General features: G+C 41.9%; 1 pseudogene; it reads right to left on the bottom strand.

The window, feature by feature from the left end:
- Positions 1-8,483: 8,483 nt before the first annotated feature.
- On the bottom strand, positions 8,484-9,279 carry LOC147997921 (Y-linked testis-specific protein 1-like; annotated as a pseudogene).
- Between the last annotated feature and the right edge of the window lie 2,171 nt (positions 9,280-11,450).

Genomic DNA, 11,450 nt, shown 5'->3' on the forward strand with positions numbered 1-11,450 from the left:
GCATTTCACATGCTTTATGTGTCCGAGTTGAAAGTCTCTCTCAGATTATTTACAGATCCACAGGATGCAGCTTGGCTTCAAAGGCCACATGTCTGACTACAGAAGCCACGTAAACAATGTCACAGTTCACAGCTATAATGTAGACATGTCAAGGTATTTCCTCTAAGTTTTGCTTTGAAGGATATTCTTTTTTTTTCTTTATTAACTTGAGTATTTCTTATTTACATTTCAATTGTTATTGCCTTTCCCGGTTTCTGGGCCAACATCTCCCTAACCCCACTCTCTAACCCCTAAGCACATTGTATATGGTTGTTCCCTTCCCCATTCTCCCCCCATTACCGCCCTTGCCCCAAAAATCACGTTCACTGGGGATTCAATGTTAGCAGGACCAAGGGATTGCCCTTCCACTGGTGCTCCTACTAGGCTATTCATTGTTCCCTATGAGGTTGGAGCCCACGATCAGTCCATGTATAATCTTTAGGGAGTGGCTTAGTCCCTGGAACCTCTAGTTCCTTGGCATTGTTGTTCATATGGGTTCTCAAGCCCCTTCAAGTACTTCCAGTCCTGTCTCTGTTTCCTTCAACGGGGGTCCCGTTCTCACTTCAATGGTTTGCTGCTGGCATTCCCCTATGTATTTGCTGTATTCTGGCTGTTTCTCTCAGGAGCCATCTACATCCAGTTCCTGTCAGCCTGCCCTTACTTGTCAAGCGTATTCTTTTATTACAGATTATGCTAATCTTTCTAGAAGGCCACATTGTGGGAGACCATTTGGATTATGCCCCATCCACAGTTTATAGATTTTTTACAGAGAATTCTTTCAGTGAAAATGGTTTCTGTAAATTGCATACAAACTAACTATTTAAGGACACAAACACACACACACAGACACAAAAGATACACACATACACACAGACACACACAGACAAAAACAGACACACAGTGTGCAGGGATAATACAGATGTGTATGTTAAAAAAAGTTAGGATAGTGTATCGATAATATAAAATATGAAGGGTTACACTAAAATCTAAGACACTAGGATGGAGGATGGGAAGCAATTGTGAGGTGTGCTTTCTCACAACTTGGACACATGAAAAATGAAGTAGGAGACATCAGAACTGCATTGTCAAACAAAGACAAGAAACATACACAATCAATTGAATGCAAATACAGCTCATCTTGTTGATCTCTAATGGAAGAGTTCAGGTGTTTCCCACACCTCTCCAGCATAGTATTTCATTGCAGTCCAATGCTAGAACACCAAAGGATATTCAAGAACATATAAGGAGATGAAGCCAGAATGTCAGCATTCCCAGAGATCAGTTGAGCAGGGAGTTCTGTTTTCCTATGTCTACCTTAGCTATGCTTCAGAAAACCAAGGAGACAGTCTCCTCAAGCATATCCACATCTGTACTGGGTGTAATTTGTCTTCAGAACATCTTTGGCTGTAGTTACAGAAGCCAGGATGAAAACTACAAACTATGTCAGCATAAAGTTGATGTGCATATGGCCAGGATCACTGCTAAGTCTCTCTAGACCTACGAGTGTAGATAGACATGCCTTATAGGAATAGAACATGGTTGTTTAGTTCCCGCAATTACTGTTCAGGACACATACAGAAGTCATGAAGAACCCAGTCCCTCTTCTATTTCACTAATTGATATTTCTTCAATATAGTAGAAAACTGTGGTTCTCAACTCACTCTTGAAGCCGTGACAGGGTGATCCCATTGGACGGCCATGTTTTGTTGTTGGAACTGAAATTTTATTTACATGCTCACAAGAGCAAATAAATGCAAGTACGGAAAGTTCCTTGGTCCTCTACATGAGAGTGACATCCTCACGTAGTCCTCTGATCTACTTGAGAAACAAAGAATTTAGATGGGCAATGAAAAGGATGCTGACCAAAGACCCACATTATTATTATTATTATTATTATTATTATTATTATTATTATTAATATTATTATTATTATTCCAGGATTATTCCTTTATATTATAGTCTGTGTTGTTACCAGTGTGCTAAAGTTTTTAACAATGTTTCAGGCTTTCGGGATCGGTAGACATTACACAACCGTCTTATCATTTGTATAGGAATACTCAGAATTATTAAATAACAGAAAGCAGAAAATTTTCAAAACATATTTATGCTGGCTAATTTAAATTCCTGTTTTTGCCTCTGGAATATTATATATTCTCTTTCAGGTTCTTCTTGAAATTATGAAGAAGTGAAAAATCGGTATGGGTTTATCTGATTACATTCTTTAACGAGTATTTCTTATTTACATTTCGACTGTTATTCACCTTCCCAGTTTCCAGACCAACATCCCCCTAACCCTACCCTGTCCCCTTCTTTGGGTGTTCCCCTCCTCATCCTCCCCACATTACAGCCCTCCCCCCAACAATCACGTTCACTGGGGGTTCAGTCTTAGCAGGACCCAGGGCTTCCCTTCCACTGGTGCTCTTACTAGGATATTCATTGCTACCTATGAGGTCAGAGTCCAGGGTCAGTCCATGTATAGTCTTTAGGTAGTGGCTTAGTCCCTGGAAGCTCTGGTTGCTTGACATTGTTGTACTTTTGGGGTCTCGAGCCCCTTCAAGCTCTTCCAGGTCTTTCTCTGATTCCTACAATAGGGGACCTATTCTCAGTTCAGTGGTTTGCTGCTGGCATTCGCCTCTGTATTTGCTGTATTCTGGCTGTGTCTCTCAGGAGCGATCTACATCCGGCTCCTGTCGGTCTGCACTTCTTTGCTTCATCCATCTTGTCTAATTGGGTGGCTGTATATGTATGGTCCACATGTGGGGCCGGCTCTGAAGGGGTGTTCCTTCAGTCTCTGTTTTAATCTTTGCCTCTCCCTTCCCTGCCAAGGGTATAATTTTTCCTCATTTAAAGAAGGAGTGAAGCATTCACATTTTGATCATCCGTCTTGAGTTTCCTTTGTTCTAGGGATCTAGGGTAATTCAAGCATTTGGGCTAATAGCCACTTATCAATGAGTGCACACCATGTATGTCTTTCTGTGATTGGGTTAGCTCACTCAGGATGATATTTTCCAGTTCTAACCATTTGCCTACGAATTTCATAAACTCGTTGTTTTTGATAGCTGAGTAATATTCCATTGTGTAGATGTACCACATTTTCTGTATCCATTCCTCTGTTGAAGGGCATCTGGGTTCTTTCCATTTTCTGGCTATTATAAATAAGGCTGCGATGAACATAGTGGAGCACGTGTCTCTTTTATATGTTGAGGCATCTTTTGGGTATATGATTGGCTGGGATTTTTACTGTGATCTTTGCTGCAGAGACTGTAATTAATTCTGTATATAAGGACACATGGCTATGATTGTTGTTAGGTATGATACTGGCTTTAGTATGTAAGGGGCTGTACATTCTCCCCCATAACCACAGCTTCAATAACCTTATATATGTGGATAAACTACCAGTACCATCCGTGTTCACTGAACAGGACTTAAGCAAAATTAGAGAGCTGTTGGCTATCACCAAGCTATTCATGCCACTGCACTGCCTTTGTGGCTATCCTGCCATGTGCTTGGCAAATCTTCCTGTATAAGAATATTAGTTTTCTGATAGGCAGGAGAATGGTAAAGATAAATTTCATTTTAACATATCAAAGGAAATAAAATTTTTTCCTGCTGTAGCACGTTTAATTAATTGAAGCAAAAAATCTATTTACTTGATGTTATGGAAATATCATTTAACAATATAATCTTAACTCCTTTTAAATGATTAAAAGTCACATGTAGTTGGTAGCTGTCATACTGTATATAATTCGCATCAGTATTGGGACAATGAAATATTCTCTGTTTTATGCAAATACATAGTAATAATGAACAAAATTATGTACCAATTGCCGAAAATGACAGAATAGGGTTTTTCTGGTCACAGCTGAGTGTAACCATGCAGGCTGAGAGCAAAGATAGAGAGAGCACAATGTTTATGGGAATAACTGAAGGTTGTGCTCACGATATGGCCTGTATTTCATGGAGTGCAATTGCCGAAGCTCCAGCAACTGATGGAGCTGAGGCCTAGGACCATTGGAAGGCTGTCATTAAATGGTTTGTGATGTCACAGCTGAGTGTGAGATAAGGCTAGATGAAGTGGAAAAATTTTGGTTTCTTTGGAAATCACTTGTGTCACAGGATGTTTTTCTGGAAGCTATGTTTGGAGAGGATGTTTTGCTGAAGCAGACACATGAGAAGGCATGTGATATTTCGCTGGAGCACAAGCTTGAAGGGGGAAAGGATGTTAACGGAGAACATAAATGTAATCCCACAGAGAGAGGACATTTTTACATTGCTAAACCTTGCAAGGCTTCGATGTTCTTTGCTGATCTTCATACCATAATGAGAAATGCACAAAAGGATCTGTGTTATCCGGGCTGCTTCTGGCTGCTTCTGCTGCTTCTTGTTGTTTTGTTAGAACCTTGTGGTCTCTGCCAGATCAAGGCACTGCTAATGATTTGTGTTTTGCGTTTGCTATTCGACAGTACTGTAAAATGAAGATTGGAGTTGCCTGAAAGAATTACTTCTATATAGGTACACAACTCTCTCACTTTTCCTATAAACTTTCTCTCTCTATTACCTCTGGTTGGTGGGCTATAAGGGTGGTTGAAGTGTTTAAGAAACCTAAATAAAGTAGGTTTTGAAAAAATATAAGCCTACAGATAGATTCATGGGTTTTGAGAAAGGGCTATGTCTCCTGCTGAGAGGAGATGATATGTAGGTTGTGACTTTTTGGTTCTCTGGTCTACTGTGACCCATTACATGGCCAATGACTGACAGTCTCCCAGTAAGTGTAACACACATTAAAATGCTTTTGCTTGGCGTTGGGAGCTGTAGAATATATTCATTTATTGTCACATATACTCGAGTATTCATGTTGGTGACAGTAGTGACTCTTCAGTACTCCCATACAGGGAAGTGGGTCTATACACTGAGATAAGAGAATGGCTGGTGGTGAGTATGTAACATGGAGTAAGAGAAACATTACAGTGCTGGGTCTCTCGCCCCCTTTTTTTTTCCCAACTTGAAAATCTGGTGTGAATTGAGAAGAGAGAACAATTCAAGAACTGCCTCCATTAGATTAGTTTTGGGTAAGCCTATGGAACATTTTCTTGATTAATGATTGTTGTGGGAGGGCCCACCATTGTGGGCAAGTTCATCAGTAGTCATGTATAAAGAGAATAGCATTTTAGGCTGTAAGAAATAGTAATGGAGCAAGCCATGGGGAGTGTGGCAATTTGAATAAGAAAGGCGCCCACAGTCATATATTTGTATATTTAGTTAACAGGGAGTGACAGTATTTTCAAGGATTAGAAGCATTAAGAGGTGTGCCTCATTCAAGGAAGTGGGTGTGTCTACAAGGGTGGGGTTTGATTTTTCAAGAGCCCATGCTTTACCAGAGTTTCCCTCTCTCTCTCTCTCTCTCTCTCTCTCTCTCTCTCTCTCTCTCTCTCTCTCTCTCTCTCTCTCTCTACAGAGCAGTAGCTCTCTATTACTCCAGTGTTATGCTCCCTCCTATGATGATGGACCAGATTTCTGAAACTGTAAGGTAGCCTCCAATAACATGCTTTCATTTAAAGTAGTTTCCTTGACCATGGTGTCTCTTCACAGCAACAGAACAATGACTGAGACAGGGAGCAAGCCAACAAGCAGTGTTCCTTGTTACCACTTCAAGCTCCAGTTCTGGTTTCCCTCAGTGATGATCTGAAACCTGTGAGGCAAATAACCCTTTCCTCCCCAAGTTAGTTTTGAACATGGCATTCATCACTGAGAGAAGCAAGCAAACTAGAACTTCACAGGTCAGTACATGAGCAAGTCTTACCTTTAAATTAAAACAAAGTGTCTATACCTTTCTATTTGTGGTTATGAGGTAAGAGTCTGTGGCTTTACTAGACACACTGTTTCTATAAGAAATTGTCTTACTTAGGGTTCCTATTGTTGTAAGGAAACGCCATAACCAATGAGCAAGTTACAGAGGAAAAGGTTTATTCAGCTTACACTTCTATATTGCTGCTCATCACCAAAGGATGTTATGGCAGGAACTCAAACAGGACAGCATCCTGGAGGCAGGAACTGAGGCAGAGGCTATGCAGTGGCACTGCTTACTGTCTTGCCCCTCATGTCTTGCTTAGCTTGCTTTCTTATAAAACCCAGGACCACCATCCTAGGAATGGTGCCCCTCACAGTGGGCTGGACCCTCCCCCACCAATCACTAAGAAAATGCCCTACACTTGGATCTTATGGAGGCATGTTCTCAACTGAGGCGCCCTCTTCTCTGATGAATCTGGCTTGTGTCCAGTTGGCATAAAATCAGGGTGGTGGTTAGAATGTGATTGTCCCATGGGAAGTGTGGCACAAGTAGGAGGTGTGGCCTTGTGTGAGTAGATGTGGCATTGTTGGGGGAAACATATCACTGTGGGGGTGATAGGCTTCTTGTCCAGCACCATGTCTGCCTACACGCTTCCATGATTCCTGCCTTGATGAAAATAGACTGAACTTCTGAACCTGAAAGCCTGCCCTAATAAAATGTTGTCCCTTGGGGTTGGGGATTTAGGTCAGTGGTAAAGCGCTTGCCTAGGAAGCACAAGGACCTGGGTTCGTTCCCAAGTTCTGAAAAAAAACAACCCCCCAAAAAATGTTGTCCCTTATAAGTTGCCTTGGTCATGGTGTCTTTTCGCAGCAATGAAACCATCAGACAACCAGCCAGTATAAAAACACCCAAATAGCAGAATTAATCAACGATAGAATGTATTTACAAATCCTGCAGTGAGAAACTTATTCTTGAGGGAAGAAACAGCAATGAATGTGTCCAAGATAAGGTTGCCTCCAAAGAAATTCTTGGAGTGTAGATGTGGCTCAGGGAGACCCTATGGTGTGCACAGGGGCTTCTCTGAAGGAATCAGCTACATGGTCAGGAACCGCAAAGCATTTTAAAGTCACAGCAAATGGCATAGGAAAGACCTCAGCACCTCTGCATTGGAGGAACCATCAAGAGTTTTCTGAGGATAAGCTTACATGTGAGTAAAAGACGGGAGCTTCCTGGGGCTAGATAGGGTAAAAGGGACCACAGGTGTGTATGAAGCCATCCAGTCGAAGGAGAGCCAGGCAAGACAAGTGCAGGAGCTCTTTGTGGTCATCTAGGGGCATTGAGAAGAGACCTCAAAAATATTACAGGATGCAACAGAGACAAACAGTGCTCAGGCAATCTAAACACAGGATCCACATAACACCTGACAGAAGCTCACGCCATCCTCATCTTCTCATTTAAATTACTTTTTTCTGATCATACAAAATAATGAGCGTTATGATACTTTCAGGAATCGATAGATATAGACTTAGTTTGTCATTCACTATTCTCGAGTTACTCCTCGTCAAAATGTCCTCCGGGGAAGCCTCCACCTAACATCCACCTTCTGTAGTGATGGTTGGCTGTTCTTTAAGGAACCAAAGAGACCAATATGGATGCGGCCCAAGTTCAACTCATTCTAGACCCTTTCTGTTCTTCCTGGGTCTCCTGCTTCACTTTTTGAGAACTCCATCTTGGAATTCCCTCGTGCCTCAGTGTCCTCTACTCCCTCATGTGTTCTTTAGTCTTTCTTCCACATCACCATCAATTTAATCTTTCTTAACCTCATCCTGGTCTCTTCTCTGCATGTGAAGTTTGGATTAATTTAAAAAGACGACATTAGGGGCCTGGATTGATAGCCAATGGATCAAGAGCTCGTCTGCTTTGAAAGAGGGCCTGGATTTGTTCTTTGAGCTCATGTCCAATGGCTCCCAACCACCTTTAATTCCAGCACCAGGGGACCTGACTATTCTTGTCTCTGTGGTCTCCTCTATTCATGCCCTGCCCCCACCCACATAATTAAAAATAACACATCTACAGATGAGAAACAGGTTTCAATAGGATTCGTTAGTCAAACAGAACCTGATCTTCTCTGATTCTGAGTCTGCTTGGATCAGTTTATTGGGTTTCCCCTTGAGTTCCAAGACCACCTCCCTGTTACCTTCCACTCTTTCCCCAACTGTCCTTTTCTCCCTCAAACTTCACCTCTGAGAGTCTATCTATTTCTGGCCCCTCTCTACTGCTTCCTAAACATCCATCTTTTTTTTCCCATGTGATTCCTACTCCTCTAAGCCTCATCTCCAGTTCTTTTCTCTCCCTAAAGACCAGACCAGCTCAGTCCTGTTAGTTTTAGCCTATGTGACATTAGACTTGCTCTTCACAGCCTTGAATTTTCCGTCTTCCTCTCGATGTTCCATCCACCAAAACCCATCTCCTCCACCAAAGTGTTCACACACAATACGTCACATCGCACATTTTAATTTTTAGATCAAAAACAAATTCCACTGGAAAAGATACTGGGGTTGTCAAAGGCCTTTGGGTATCTGAAAAACAGAAAAACAAACATTTTCCCCCCAATCCTATAAATTCTCTATGTTCCCTACACTTTGTGAATTTCACCTTAACGGATCTTTACCATCAGATTATAGACGTAGATGCGGACGTCGCCATCAAACTTGATGAAGTACATGGAAGGCTTGACTAGAACTTGATAAATGACCTTGCCGATCTTTTTGGACCCGTCGTTTCTGGTGAACTGCACACGTTGACCAGTTAAGATGTCGATGTCAACGTCTGAGTTCACCTCTGCTGGAGTAATCTCTAGAATTATACGAAGGTTACCTTTTGTGTAATCATCCAGGAGCTGATAGACGTATAGGAGTGGATCTTTCTCATAGGTGATGTGAAACCAGTGCTTCATGATTGGCACCTGGGCTAGGACCACCCCCCCTCCAGTTGTCCTTAGAGCCATGTTTGCCTTCAAATTTATGCTCCACAGCTCGGCCAACCATGGCACTTGAGAGATGGGCGTCTTTCACTTGAGGAAACACTACTTTGTGAGTCAAAACTTTAAGCTTTAAAATCCTCTTATTCCTGTGAAGTTCCAGTCCGTAGACACAATCAATTACATCATACTTGACCAGATAGAGAGAGGGATTTGTTGGCAGTTGATCTAGAACGATGGCCTTCCATTGGGTGATGGGCTCATCACCTTCCTTCTATCCGTGAGAAATTCTGCAGTCCACAATGTTCCTCAGGGCCTGCGGAGAAGGCCTTCTCCTCCTCCGCTTCTGGAAGGATGGTGTGCTCATCCTCCTCAGAGACATCCTCTTCTTCTTGACTGTAGACCTAGTGTGGTAGGCCACGGCACTCCTGGTCCACTGTCTTGTGGCTATCGTTCTGTGTTCAGGCTTCATACTTGTACATGGCCTGGGTTTGAAGAGCTCGCCTGCTTAAACCAGACACAATGCTGTTGCCTCTGTAATATGAGTGCCTGCAAGAACAATGGGGTTGTGTTGGGGGAGGGCGCTGGACAAAGGCTCTTGAGAAAGAGAACTTTGGAGCAGGTGAGGAAGGCGATGGTAAGCAGGTTTGAGCATCTGTATCTAATTCTGACATATTCAGAAGTTCATAGGAGGGCTGGGCAATGGTGGAGCAGACCTATAATTCCAGCACTCGAGAGGCAGAGGAAGGCAGACGTCTGTGAGATCAAGGTCAGCCTGGTCTACAGAGTTAGTTCTGGGATAGCCAAAGCTACCCACAGTAAAACCCTGTCTCAAAAATCAAAATCTAAATTTCAAAGGGAAATGAACAAATGTTTCTGTACAGCTCAGAATAACATAAATTCAGACACATTTTTCATCCCGTGGCACTTTGCTTCTGCTGAAGAACCTATCCTTAAATGGCTAGGTCAGTGTGGGATTAAATGTCCCTGTACCCCACTTTAAGCAAGCAGAACAGAGAAAGGATAGCAAAGGATCCAGACCAGTCCACTGGCTTTCTGTATTGTGCATCCTGACCCAGACCCTAGTTTATTCAGCAAAGCTATTGCATCTTCGACCGCAACAAGAGTCTTTTGTCTAGGCAACAACACCCATTTAGAAATAATATCTCCTGTGGTTGGGATTTAGCTCAGTGGTAGAGCACTTGCCTAGCAAGCAAAAGTTCAGTCCTCAGCTCCAAAAAAAAAAAAAAAAAAGAAAAAAAAAGAAATATTATCTCCTAAAATGCTCTGACACAGAGAGGAGCTTTGGCATTTTAGTAGAGTTATGAATTAGATATTGTTAGCAAAGGATATTAAACTCTGGAGACTGACTAGCCTAGACCATCCGCCTAGCCCTCAAACGTAGGAGACATTAGAACATACGGTTACTAGCTGTACGAGGGAAAACTTTTAGCTTTCTGGGCTACAAGGGTCCCAGTTATCTTCTAAACCTATTTTCCGAAAGAAAATGTCCTAGTCGCCCAGATTCTGTCTTCTGAAACCGGTCAGGCAACAAATCCCTGTTGAACAATTGTGGGGTTCAGGAGCTGAACTGGCTTTCACACACCGCTACCAAGATAGTGAACCCACCTTCAAGGAGTCTAGCTCCTCCAATGGAAGAGATGCGGAACCTCCGCCCAGTGCTCTGTGACATCATCCAGGCTCTGCTTATGTCATAGAAGCCCACTCAGCCCAGTTCCTTCCCTAGTTACGCTTAGAAACTTCCAGCATCTAGGTTTTAGCTTCTCATGTAGTTTCAAATATAAATATCCCAAAATAAAATAAAATCCCCACTAAAATATTCTGATGACTCGAGTCACAATCTGCCCAAGTAGCTCTTTTCATGCTTTCTTTTTTTCTGAAAAAGTCTTTTGTTTCTGAGTCACCAACATCCTTGGTGGTTATTTTCACAGCTCCTATCTTTCCTTTGGATATCTTTAAGTCATTCTCCGTATCAGAAATATTGCTTGCCTCTCTCTCCGAGGCAGGCCACTGGATAGCACACCAAAATTAGCTTTATCAAAACCCACAATTAGAGGAGGGCCATTTTTATTCAAACAAAGCTGGAATTTGACAGGATTAAATACCTTGTATTGAAGTCAATGGCAATCATGAATTATGGATTCTTATCAAAGAGCGAGGAAAAATTTACTCCTGGACCTGCTTCCACAGTCGGGATAAACTTATGACAAAACCAATATCGACATGTCATATTTTAAATGTCTCTAAAATTTACCAGCACTTCTGGTTACAAGGAATTTATTAGATCAAATGCAGTAAAAAAGGATGAAATAGATGTGGTAATTTTATTTTTGAAATATGGGAAAACTTAATACTGGTTGCAGGTAAGTATGGAATTTACCTGTAAATTACAGGACACTTTAATTGTTTGTGTCACATAGTTCTTCAGATCTTCAAAATGATACTTTTCAGAACCCACCCCTGTCACCACTACACTCTAACCATCCCTTCCCTCTTCCCAATAATTCCCTTCCACTTTAACATTATAATGTACTTAGAGTTTAACAACTTACGGCAGCTTTTTAAATTCTGTGCACTTTTCTAAGTGCTCAGTCTTCTTTTTCTCCCTCTATCTTAGTTTTA

Source organism: Rattus norvegicus, unplaced genomic scaffold (assembly GCF_021556685.1).
Source record: "Rattus norvegicus strain SHRSP/BbbUtx unplaced genomic scaffold, alternate assembly SHRSP_T2T haplotype1-0000019, whole genome shotgun sequence".
In the NCBI taxonomy this organism is placed as follows: domain Eukaryota; kingdom Metazoa; phylum Chordata; class Mammalia; order Rodentia; family Muridae; genus Rattus; species Rattus norvegicus.